The sequence below is a fragment of the Oncorhynchus mykiss genome, chromosome 30, assembly GCF_013265735.2.
Source record: "Oncorhynchus mykiss isolate Arlee chromosome 30, USDA_OmykA_1.1, whole genome shotgun sequence".
NCBI lineage: Eukaryota > Metazoa > Chordata > Actinopteri > Salmoniformes > Salmonidae > Oncorhynchus > Oncorhynchus mykiss.
In genome coordinates, this window is record NC_050570.1 from 11914992 (window position 1) to 11928521 (window position 13530).

Below are 13530 nucleotides of genomic sequence, written 5' to 3' on the forward strand. Positions count from 1 at the left end.
TTATCCCCGGGCAACATTGTGTACTGTGGTTCCATGACAGCCGGAATACATTTTTTTTCAATTGTTAACAAGCATCGGTCAGTACTGAAGTGACTTTTTCAAAACTCTTCAAACAGTCTGCATTACCAACATGCATCTTGGTCAAACAGTTGATCTCACCTCCAAAACACTTCATATATGTCTCAAAATAAGCCTGTTCGACCATAACACTGGCAAAAATTAACTCAGAAAGCATACATTGTCATTCATAACACACTGACCTAAAACAAACTAACAGGAAGCATTACATAAATTAACTTTTGAATGATTTTTCACATAAATCAGAATTTCATTATAGAATAAGAATAACAGTGTTTCACTTTATTGACTGTACTAAAGTACAGTTGAAGTCGGAAGTTTACATACACTTAGGTTGGAGTCATTAAAACTCGTTTTTCAACCACTCCACATCACAGATCAGATCATAATTATTCGTCTGGGTTTAAAAGCAGTTTTTAAATGCTTATTGTAAGGAAAATCAACGATAAAACTATTGTTTATTATTGTTCTGAATTACTCTGACTGTTCTTTATTATGGTGCATAATGTAATGAGACTATATTGCTATAGATGTACTGTATATCAGGAGGGTATTATCATACAGTTGAAGTCGGAAGTTTACATACACTTAGGTTGGAATCATTAAAACTCCCTTTTCAACCTCTCCACAAATTTCTTGTTAACAAACTATAGTTTTGGCAAGTTGGTTAGGACATCTGCTTTGTGCATGACACAAGTCATATTTCCAACAATTGTTTACAGACAGATTATTTCATTTATCATTCACTGTATCACAATTCCAGTGGTTCAGAAGTTTACATACACTAAGTTGACTGCATTTAAACAGCTTGGAAAATTCCAGAAAATGATGTCATGACTTTAGAAGCTTCTGATAGGCTAATTGAGATCATTTGAGTCAATTAGAGGTGTACCTGTGGATGTATTTCAAGGCCTACCTTCAAACTCAGTGCCTCTTTGCTTGACATCATGGGAAATTCAGCCAAGACCTCAGAAGAAAATTGTAGACCTCCACAAGTCTGGTTCATCTTTTGGAGTAATTTCCAAATGTCTGAAGGTACCATGTTCATCTGTACAAACAATAGTACGCAAGTGTAAACACCATGGGACCACGCAGCCGTCATACCACTCAGGTAGGAGACACGTTCTGTCTCCTAGAGATTAACGTACTTTGGTGCGAAAAATGTAAATCAATCCCAGAACAACAGCAAGGACCTTTGTGAAGATGCTAGAGGAAACAGGTACAAAAGTATCTATATTCACAGTAAAATGAGTACTATATCGGTATAACCTGAAAGGCAGCTCAGCAAGGAAGAAGCCACTGCTCCAAAACCACCATAAAAAAGCCAGACTACGGTTTGCAACTGCACATGGGGACAAAGATCGTACTTTTTGGAGAAATGTCCTCTGGTTTGATGAAATAAAAATAGAACTGTTTGGCTGAAAAAGAGAGAGGCTTGCAAGCCTCAGCATCATGTTGTGGGGGTGCTTTGCTGCAGGAGGGACTGCTACACCTCACAAAATAGATGGCATCATGAGGTAGGAAAATTATGTGAATATAGTGAAGCAAAATCTCAAGAGGTTGCAAATGCGTCTTCCAAGTGGACAATGACCCCAAGCACACTTCCAAAGTTGTGGCAAGATGGCTTAAGGACAACAAAGTCAAGGTATTGGAGTGGCCATCACAAAGCCCTGACCTCAATCTTATTGAAAATATGTGGGCAGAACTGAAAAAGCGTGTGCGAGCAAGGAGGCCTTACAAACCTGATTCAGTTACACCAGCTCTGCCTGGAGGAATGGGCCAAAATTCACCCAACTTATTGTGGGAAGCTTGTGGAAGGCTACCCAAAATGTTTGACCCAAGTTAAACAATTTAAAGGCAATGCTACCAATTACAAATTGAGTCTCGCCTGCATTTGACCACAAGTTCTCATCAACATCACATCTTATGTCTTCTCTGGTGTTGCATCTTGGGAAGGATCTTCTGGAATGTCTAATCCAACCCTGTCAGTCTTCAGGAGAAGTGTCTCCACACCCTGGCAGTCTTCAGGAGAAATGTCTCCACACCCTGGCAGTCTTCAGGAGTAGTGTCTCCACACCTTGGCAGTCTTCAGGAGAAGTGTCTCCACACCCTGGCAGTCTTCAGGAGAAGTGTCTCCACACCCCGCATTCATGGCATCCAGTAAGGACATCTGGTCATGTGGATGGTGGTCATAAACGTTCCACCTCCACGCAGAGAAAAACTCCTCTATGGGGTTTAGGAAGGGGGTGTATGGAGGCAGGAATAGTACTGACATCCTGGGATGTGCAGCAAACCAGTCTGTGACTGCAGCAGAGTGGTGGAATGCCAGATTATCCCACACAACAACGAAGGTAGGGGAGTTTCTTGTCCCTCTCTCCTCCGCTGGCACAAGTCGATTATGCAGGTCATCCAGAAAATAAGTGGGCCTCTCTGTATTGTAGGGGCCAATGAGTGGTTTGTGTAACAGCAAACCATAATTGGACAGTGCTGCACACATTGTGATGTTAGCTCCTCTCTGGCCTGGGACATCCATGGTTGCTCTCTGTCCAATCACATTTCTTCCCCTGCGGCGTGTTTTGCCAGGTTGAATCCAGCTTCATCCACAAAGATGAATGTACTGTATGTGCAGTTTGCCTGGCTTCCATCTCCTTTACTCTCTAACATACAGTAAATCCACAGTTTTACAGTACTTTTCATTATCCATAGCTGTGTTTGTACCCTCTTTGGTTATTGAACAGACATCTTACCTGGACATATTGATACCAGAGTTTTTTCACACGTTCACCGTTTCTCTCAAAGCGTACAGTGTACAACTGCTTCATCCTCATGTTATGTTTCTTTCAAAGCATACAGTGTACAACTGCTTCATCCTCATGTTATGTTTCTCTCAAAGCGTACAGTGTACAACTACTTCATCCTCATGTTATGTTTCTCTCAAAGCGTACAGTGTACAACTGCTTCATCCTCATGTTATGTTTCTCTAGGACTCTGGCAATTGTTGTGCTGACCGTATTCACATTCCCAAAAGTGATATTGTCTGCCAGCACTCTGTCCCGAATTTCCAGCAGTTTTATTGCATTGTTGCCAATTACCATGTCAACAATGGCAAATTCCTGCGCATCTGATAATATTCTGCCTCTCCCTCCTGTGGGAGGCAACCTTTGGATCCTACTGAAAAACACAAAACAATCAATATATTTCAAAATGTCAGTACATGTAAACATTTGAAAATGCTGTACTGTACTGTAATATGTAGTTCAATTATCATTTATCAAGGATGCACATCTCACCTGTTGTTTTTCCGGAACATTTGTGCTATTAATGCAACTGTTGAACGCTGCAGATTTGGTTGCACCCTTAAACCAGCCTCTCTCAAAGAGAGACCGTGGTTTACAACATGGCCAATAATTGTGGCCCTTATCTCATCAGAGACCACCGCTCTTAGTCTTCCTCTCCATTCTCCTCCACGCATTCTCCCTCTCCCTGCCACTCTTCTTTCCCCACCAAACCTGTCTTCCTTGATCCATCCTTCCAAGCTAAATAATTCCGAAGCCGTCCTCTTTTGGCTGTTTTAACAAGACTGAAAACAGGACACTTGGGTAAGCTTTCAGCTATCAGCTGTGTTTGGAATTATTAATATTCTGCTGAGATTTTCTATGTTTCTATCTGGTTACTGCAGAAATGCACGACATTTGCCATCATTCTGTTTTGAATGTGTTTTTTACAGTTTTGGAAACAGTGTGTTAGCATTTGAAAACGTGCTGCAAATATATAGTTTTGCAGGTGGTGGAGTATGAATGAGAAAAGAAATCATACATTTCAGAGAATGTGGTCATTGAATGCATTTTGTGTGTGAAAGCAATGAAAAATGATTCACAGTTTGGTCCACATACACTTCTGTTTCACTGACTGTGTGAAGAGTTTTGACAATGTGACTTGATCAATGCATGTTAGCAATTGAACAAAAACTGTAATAGAAATGCTAAATTAAGGCCGCCATCGCGTTCATGGAAGTTGTTGCTTCTTGACACCTTGTGAACCTTGACCTTTGTAAAGGAACTGATTATGAGAGCAAAATATGTTGAAAATACATTGAAAATGTGTATTTTTTGGTTAAAAAAACATTGAAAAGATGTTGAAAAGACGCTTAAAAGATGTTTTGCTCACTGGGCATGGGTCTTGTCCTTGTCAACAATCTACATGTCTTGTAATTGGAGCTGAATGGTCCTTTTAGGTACAAATGCTGTTTATTATTATACAATACATTATGTAGACTGTTAGAGAAACCACAAAACACAAACATGATGTTGTGAAACAAATGCATGGACAGTCCTGCATGGATAAAGATGTGAAAAGTCAAGTTTTGAGGGATAAAGAACATAAACTGGTTGTGCTCCGGTATCAGACTAGTAGAAATATTCACTGTCCAATGTGACATCTCCTCCGTCGACAGTAAATAAATAGGATTGAGAATGTCACAACTGTCACGAGGGGACATGGAGGATTTGTCAGTGTCATTTCAATCCCTCCTCAGCAAATCAGGTACAACAGCTTCGGAATGACTCCTTATCGTCTTGCTTTTGGGAAGGGAGAGCGGGAATGGGGGAGGGTGTGTGAGGAGGGGGACACATACTGTCAAAACATTCTAGGCTGTGTGTTTGAGAAGGTGGAGGTGGGTGGAGGTGGTGGTGACATATTACCCCTACCACTGCTAAGTCATTCAAGTCATTTTGTCATTGACTCATACAGTCAAGATTACTCTCATACTAGTTCAGTGCTAAGGCCAGAACTGTAGAAATATATGAGAAATGCATCTTTCTTGTCCTGACAGGGTTTCCATTCTTTGGATTTTTCCAATCATATTCACTAATGATCTCTTTTGAGAAGGGGAAGGATTAATGATGATGAGGAAGAATGTATTTCTGGCTGTGCCCCAATATCTTCCACTAACTTTGCCCCCTCCCATCCTTTCTTTGGAGAATACTGGTAGAAGAACGGATAGATATCACTGCTCTCACCTAACAAACCTTGTCCGATCAGTGAAGGACAGGAAACAAGAAAATGAAACTTTTGAAATCTACTGGAACAAGTAGCGATAGTCCACCAACATTTCCCTCTCCTCCAGTACCATCAGGAAGAGCAGCCACCTCTGCATGCAAACGCCACAAGGAGAGACAGACTGAGGGAGGTCCAGTGATTTTCATTAAGATAGACTCAGAGCGCTTGTCTTATTACTGGGCCATTAGGCTCTCTATCGCTAACAGCTTGGCTCTAATAGGGAGCAGGGGAGGCAGGCAGAAGGTAATTGCGGTTGGACTGACCACACAGGTGTCGAGTCCCCTCACTCCCTGATTGGCTAATTAACACATTGTCAATCAACCCCCCGAAGTGTTTCCGCAGATGAAAAGTAGTTAAAAGGTGAGAGAAGGTTTTAATGAATGCTGAAACTTTTTTTCATTATGCACTATTTTGTCATATTATTGACCAATAAAATAATAGTGACTTGTCTTCTAAAGTATGGTCCATTTTAGGGTAATATTTGCTTGGTATTGAGGCAACTAATTATTTTGTGATTTTACTTCATTTTTGTTGAATATAAGGTGGGAATTAGTTCGTTTCAGATTCCACACTGCTCTTTCAGAAGCCACGGGACAATGTGTTTCTAAATCAAGTATCAACTGGCTCCATCCAGGGGCATGCTGCTGTGCAAATCAAATACATTTCTGAAAGTGTGGTTTATACTGCTGCTGTATTCCTGCAGGGAGGTGAATGAGAGTGGATGACCAGATGGATCATGGAGGTTGGGCAGTAAACAAGTACTGGGGATGAGGGAAAAGTAGGGAGAGCTCCAGCATAGTGGAGCCTCTAACACGTAAACAAAGAGTTTAAACCCTCATCATGTGTAGGGGAGAGGCGAGCGATCAAAGACAGAGCCCCGCGTGGTGATGAGCCAGCCTCTTATCTATGCTCAGCAAAGTTTCCATCGATCTCTCCCCTCCCCAGCACCCATTCTCAAGTGTGCATCCATCAGCTTGTTGGTCCAAACATTACCATTCTGCCCTAACCCGGGAGCTTCATCGATCCACCGTGCCATCAGACCAGGGATCAGTCAACGCGAGGCACTTTTGTGTTTCCTAATGAATTAAATAAACAGGGGGTGGGTGGATGAGGGAAGTGCTGCATGGCAGGTGGATGACTGCTAGGGTGAGGGGCTAACAGGAGCATTACGTCTAAGTCACAGGGGATTGGCTGCAGCAGGGGAGTGATTTGAAAGATACCGAATACCATTGGAGTCCAAATTTGGAATAAACAAAATGTACAATATCCATTGTTAAAGGCCCAGTGAGGTCAAAAATGTGATTTCCTGTGTTTTATGTAGATACACTATATTCAGTGGCTTCGGAAGGTATTCAGACCTCTTGACTTTTTCCACATTTTGTTACGTTACAGCTTAATTCTAAAATTGAATAAATCGTATTTTTCCCTAATCAATCTACACGCAGTTGTCCATAATGAAGAAGCAAAAACAGATTTTTTAGAAACTGAAATATCACATTTACATAAGTATTCAGACCCTTTAGTACTTTGTTGAAGCACCTTTGGCAGCAAGTCTTCTTGGGTATGATGCTACAAGCTTGGCACACCTGTATTTGGGGAGTTTCTTCCATTCTTCTCTGCAGATCCTCTCAAGCTCGGACCTTCAAAGCTGCAGAATTGTTTTGGTACCCTTCCCCATATCTGTGCCTCGACACAATCCTGTCTCTGTGCTCTACGGACAATTCCTTCGACATCATTGCTTGGTTTTTGCTCTGAAATGGACTGTGAACTGTGTAAAAATTACTTGAGAAATTGTTCTTTACTAAGAAGCTATTTTTTGGGGTGGGGGGGGGCATATTAATTTAAAACAATCACGGTAAAGTACTTCATTGTTACCCAGAAATGATTTTGATGTTGAGATAAAAACAGATGCATGAGAACTTTAAAAATATATTTATTAGAAATAACAAACATATTTTAAGGCTCGGCAAAGTGCATCCAGAAGTACAATTTCAAGAAAAGATGTGTGACTGTTTGGCATATTATTTTCTACTTTGATACTGTACACATATTTCCTTATCTGAAGTTCATTCTATCTACAAAATATACACATTCAAATTATGTTGTTTGTTAGCTTTGGGATTGTCTCTGCCTTTCCTTCCATTGTTGTTTAGATAAAAAGAGATTAAAAAGATTATCTCGCATGTCATTATCATTAATCTGCATATTGACTGCTTTGTCCTGGTGGTTTCAAGTTCAGTAGAGGACTTAACAGAGGGATAACGTACATGTTTCCTTACCACTTCCCCCTCAATCCCTCTGGTAAGGACCAATCCCATTTAATGGACCAGTCTCTACTGAAAGATTTTCAGTAAATACAGTTTAAAGGGTTAACAATGTTTAGCCTGTGTTGTTCCTTCTCAGCACTTTGATGCAAGTCCATGCTGAGATGTGACCGTAGATAACACCCTATATAACAGATCAAATCCAAACCGCCTACAGCAGAGGACCTTAAAAAACAGACACATTCCCCACACTATGATTATACGAAACACAAATCACCAAAGTCATGTCCTCAACATTTCATCCCCTGAATGGCGAGTGTACCTGCTTTTCAGCATATACCTTTGTGCTCTGACCAATTAAGTGGGCAGCCTCAGTTTGAAAAACAATGTTTTTGTTTCCATTACAAACTGATCATTAGTGTGTAATTACTCCTCCATTGTGGTCTCTCATTGCTAAGAGCAGCGGTGATAATAGTATTAAACCTCAAATCCATGGATGGCTGTGTGTGTGTGATTACTTTCTTCGGTGTATGTTATCACAATATTGCTCTAGCAGTGATTCAGTACATTCTTTGAACTGAGTGCTATAAGTCTGAATGACCCTTGGAGCCCATCAGCTCTGTTCTGGGGTCAGTAGTACTGGTAACCACCTCACAGCGCTCGATCGATAACCCTCGGCAAGGAAAGGCTTAAGAGTATCAACTCTGCCTTGACCAAATCCCAAGCCATGACACTTCTGACACTTGTGAACTGGAAATGTAAACACATAGGCACATAGGTGGCAGCAGGTAGCCTAGCGGTTAAGAGCTGACCAGTTGAAAATCTGCTGATGTGCACTTGAGCAAGGCACTTAACCCTAATTGCTCTTGTAAGTCGCTCTGAATCAGAGTGCCTGCTAAATGACTTAAATGTAAATAGGTTATGACTGACGTGAGGGGGATTTTGTCCATCAATCCACCTCCGTGTCATTTGTTTTCCTGTGCTGTCAAACACAGCAAAGGAAAGAGCGCTGATAATTGATCATTTTCTTTGACTACGAAGATGAAAAATCCTACATCTATATAAACTATGACAATGTATACTATCGTACTGCTTTGGTTGGTGTATCAACATTGGGTATGTTGTATTGATGATCTGCCTGTTATGTTTGAGCCATAACTCTGAGGTATTCTTCACTCAGTTTGTATGGGTCTTGACAAATGGTTACCATTTTTTGTCAGGTTAGGCCCTGTTCCCCCCTCTCGTCCACCAAGGCGTCATAAGCTTCTCACTCCCGTCATTTTAATTGAAGCAGACAGAGACAGCTACTGTAATTACACGGAGATAATCTTCCCATCTGACTAATTACATTTCTCATTAGAGTCCAATAATGCTCATTAGATTAACTTTCTCATGGAGAAATTAAGAAATAATCGGACAGAGGCGAGCTCATTGGATTCTTGTGTTGGACAAGCAGGAACAGCACTGCTGGGAGCCTGCTGAATAGTCAATTTATTGACCAGAGAAAAGAGATAGGACATACATTTGATATAAAATCTTAGGATTTTGATACCATTATACTAAAATAGTTAATTTCAGCAGTCTTATTTTTCATCGGGGCTATTCTCACACTAACATGTCCATCTGGGACCTTCTATATCTACTCTGCGAGACATGACCACCAGTGCTTCAGAGTCCTCTTTGTTCGCTTGGATGAGGGGAAAGAGAACTGCTATTTGGAATCACACTTTAGGAATGGGATATGTGTTTGCCTGAATAGCAATCCCACTGGGCAAAAACTGGTTGAATCAGCGTTGTTTCCAAGTCATTTCAACCTCAAAAATCTATGCGATGAAGTTGAATCGACATAGAAAGCTAATAGGATTTTTTATTAACTTTTAAACTAAATCCAATGACATGGTGAAATGTTTTATTGATTTCAAGTTGAATTCACGTTAGTTGACAACTCAACCAAATGTAAATTAAAACTAGACGTTTAACTGACTGAAGTCTGTGGCCAGTGGGATGCATCTGCATTTGGAGGGAAGAAGGTTAATAACATGCAGGCGTTGTGGTGACTGAAATGACAGGCAAGGCAAGAACATACTGATCCTGTCCTCTCAACAGTGTGGTGTGATCCAAAGACAGGGTGAAGTGACTTCAGCTGTGTAACGCGGCAGTGATGACATTCTCTCAACACTCGTGCTACGACTGACAACCCCCAAGGCTTAAAATAAGTCTGCTCATCTGTTCGCCTCCTCCCTGGGTACAGCTGCTGCCATTTGTTTGTGTGTGTGTGTGTGTATGTTAAGGTGTCAGCATACTTCTGTTTGGCTGGCGCCTAGATGAACCCAACGAGTGTGCCCTTAAAAGACCTTCAGGGCACTGTACTACTGTCCTCAGAAAAACAAGAAAAAGCTGCGATAGTACTGTTTGTCCATTTTGAGACGCCATAGCCAGTATACACTTCCTCAAAATAGTCAGAATCAATCTAAAATAACTCAAGAAATCTCTTGTTAATTCTGGCTTTGTTGCCAGAACAAGTCATCTCTCATTGAATGACAACAAAGATCACTCTGTCAAACTGGAGACTGTGCAGAAAAGTTATGAATGATCAATTACAGCCGTATCCCAGTGCTATCCCCAAGTGCCAAACAATGCATGCAGCACTAAGGTATCTTAACCACCTTGATGTTTTGTAACAATAAATTGAAGGGTTTGGCATCTCTCTTGTGAATCACACCTTATTTACCTCCTGTCAAACATTTGCTGATCAATCCAGAGATGTCAGTGATTAATCAAAGGACTTGGCCATACAGCATGTTTTCCCCATCCCAGAGGGAACCAATATCCTGCTTCCTGTCCGTTCTGAAAATGCCCAGCACTATCCCCCTAGCTCAGTGGCTGCTTATGGGCCTTTTAGGTGCCCGCTTTGGAGCCAGCGTTGATGGAACAGTGATTGATGCCCCTGGTCTGTGTGGAGCCGATAGGGAACACCATAGCCCCCTGGGGCTGAGTGTTGGGATGGTGAAGAATGCGCAATGGAGGTCTGCTAGGTGGTCTGCTGTCACCTACCACACTGATATCAATAGACACAGAGGAAACAGTACCTGCTGTGGAGGAACATATACTACGGCAGATGCCAAAGGTGAAAAATTGTGGCCAAATTGTTCCGCAGCTTTCCAGGGTGCTCTGAAGACAAATGTACCTCAGACATCTATGTTGTTCGGTCGGTCAGTATCTTTGGTTGCCTGGACAGGTAATATTAACATGTGACAACATTCTAAAGCTTAGAAGACGTATGGCATGCAAGCTGAAAGACTATAAACCACAATGAAAAAATAGACCCATTAGCTTGTCATTTAATTATTTTACTCTTCAGACAATATATTAGACTTGCAAATCTGATATTTTTACTCACAATGTTACTCGAGTATTCAATAACAAATGGTTAAAGCTGCCTAACTGACAAATGTATGGAAGATTGTTTCTTAGTGAACCCTTCTAGAGGGAATCACCATAAGAAAAAGATACTTGGGTAAAGGGGAATCTATTTCAAGCTACATTTGTCTTGTAATGCTATGGGAAAATACTCTTCTCTCAGCATGTGATGCACCACTCCAACCGTTACTGTCAACACAGGCCATCAGCTTAGATATGCCCCCCCCGATAGATCTAACCGTTACGGAATGGTTCACCAACCCCTATTTTTATGAGGTGTGATACCTTTTCAAAACAACACCAGCCCTGTTTTAAACTTTTGTGAGGTGAGATGTTTCCTACTGAGACACCTGCTGGATCCTGTTGTGTCTTCACTGATATTTTCAACCTCTCCCTGACCCAGTCTGTAATACCTACAAGTTTCAAGCAGGCCACCATAGTCCCTGTTCCCAAGAAAGCCAAGGTAACCTGTCTAAATGACTATCGCCCTGTAGCACTCACGTCTGTAGCCATGAAATACTTTGAATCGCTGGTCATGGCTCACAGATCCACATATGATGCAATCTCTATTGCACTCCACATTGGACAAAAGGAACACCTACATGAGAATGCTGTTTATTGACTACAGCTCAGCGTTCTACATCATATTGTCCTCCAAGCTCATCACTAAGCTAAGGACCCTGGGACTGAACACCTCCCTCTGCAACTGTAGCCGACTTCCTGGCAGGCCGCCCCCAGGTGGTGAGGGTAGGCAACAACATATCACATCCCTCAGTGGTGCATGCTTACTGCCTTCCTGTACTCCCTGTTCACCCACGACTGTGTGGCCAAGCACAACTCCAACACCATCATTAAGTTTGCTGACAAAACAACAGTGGTAGGCCTGAACACTGACGACGATGACACAGCCTATAGGAAGGAGGTCAGAGACCTGGCCGTGTGGTGCCAGGACAACAACCTCTATCTCAACGTCAGCAAGACAAAGGAGATGATCGTGGACTACAGGAAACGAAGGGCCGAGCACGCCCCCATTCACATCGATGGGGCTGGAGTGGAGTGGGTCAAGAGCTTCAAGTTCCTCAGTGTCCACATCACTAAGTATCTATCACGGTCCAAACACACCAACACAGTCTTGAGGTCACGACAACGCCTCTTCCCCCTAAGGAGGCTGAAAAGATTTGGCATGGCATTCAGATCCTCTAAATGTTCTACAGCTGCACCATTGACTGGCTGCATCACCGCTTGGTATGGCAACTGCTTGGCATCCGACCGCAAGACACAAGAGGGTTTTTTAAATGTAACAGATAGAATATTGAAAATGTGAGACCACATGCTTGGACTTAAATGTACTCATCACTGTTGTGAATACGCATAATTATATTATTATTTCTACAGTGCCATGCAAAAGTATTCACACCCTTGGCGTTTTTCCTATTTTGTTTCATTACAACCTGTAATTTAAATAGATTTGTATGTGGATTTCATGTAATGGACATATACAAAATAGTCTAAATTGGTGAAGTAAAAAAAATTACTTGTTTAAAAAAAAACAAGGGCGGCCCTGCCAAGAGAGGGCCGCCCACCAAAACTCATGAACCAGGCAAGGAGGGCATTAATCAGAGAGCCAACAAAGAGAACAAAGATAACCCTGAAGGAGCTGAAAAGCTCCACAGCAGATATTGGAGTATCTGTCCATAGGACCACTTTCAGCCGTACACTCAACAGAGCTGGGCTTTACGGAAGAGTGGCCAGAAAAAAGCCATTAATTAAAGAAAAAAATTAGCAAACACGTTTGGTGTTCGCCTAAAGGCATGTGGGAGACTCCCCAAACATATGGAAGACGGTACAGATCATCGGGTCAGATGAGACTAAAATTGAGCTTTTTGGCCATCAAGAAATATGCTACGTCTGGCGCAAACCCAACACCTCTCATTCCCCCGAGAACACCATCCCCACAGTAAAGCATGGTGGTGGCAGCATCATGTTGTGGGGATGTTTTTCATCGGCAGGGACTGGGAAACTGGTCAGAATTGAAGGAATGATGGATGGCTCTAAATACAGGGAAATTCTTGAGGGAAACATGTTTCAGCCTTCCAGAGATTTGAGACTGGGACGGGGGTTCACCTTCCAGCAGGACAATGACCCAAAGAATACTGCTAAAGCAACCCTTGAGTGGTTTAAGGGTAAACATTTAAATGTCTTGGAATGGCCTAGTCAAAGCCCAGACCTCAATCCAATTGAGAATCTGTGGTATGACTTGCTGTACAACAGCGGAACCCATCCAACTTGAAGGAGCTGGAACAGTTTTGCCTTGAAGACTGGGCAAAAATCACAGTGTCTAGATGTTCCAAGCTTATAGACAACCCCAAGAGACTTGCAGCTGTAATTGCTGCAAAAGGTGGCTCTACAAAGTATTGACTTTGGGGGTGGTGAATAGTTATTCACGCTCAACTTTTCTGTTTTTTGTCTTATTTCTTTTTTGTTTCACAATAAAAAATATTGGGCATCTTCAAAGTGGTAAGCATGTTGTGTAAATCAAATGATACAAACCCCCCAAAATATATTTTAATTCCAGGTTGTATGGCAATAAAATAGGAAAAATGCCACCGGGGGTGAATACTTTCGCAAGCCACTATAAGTACGGCCCAGTACATCACTGGGGCCGAGCTCCCTGCCATCCAGGACCTCTATATCAGGCGGTATCAGAGGA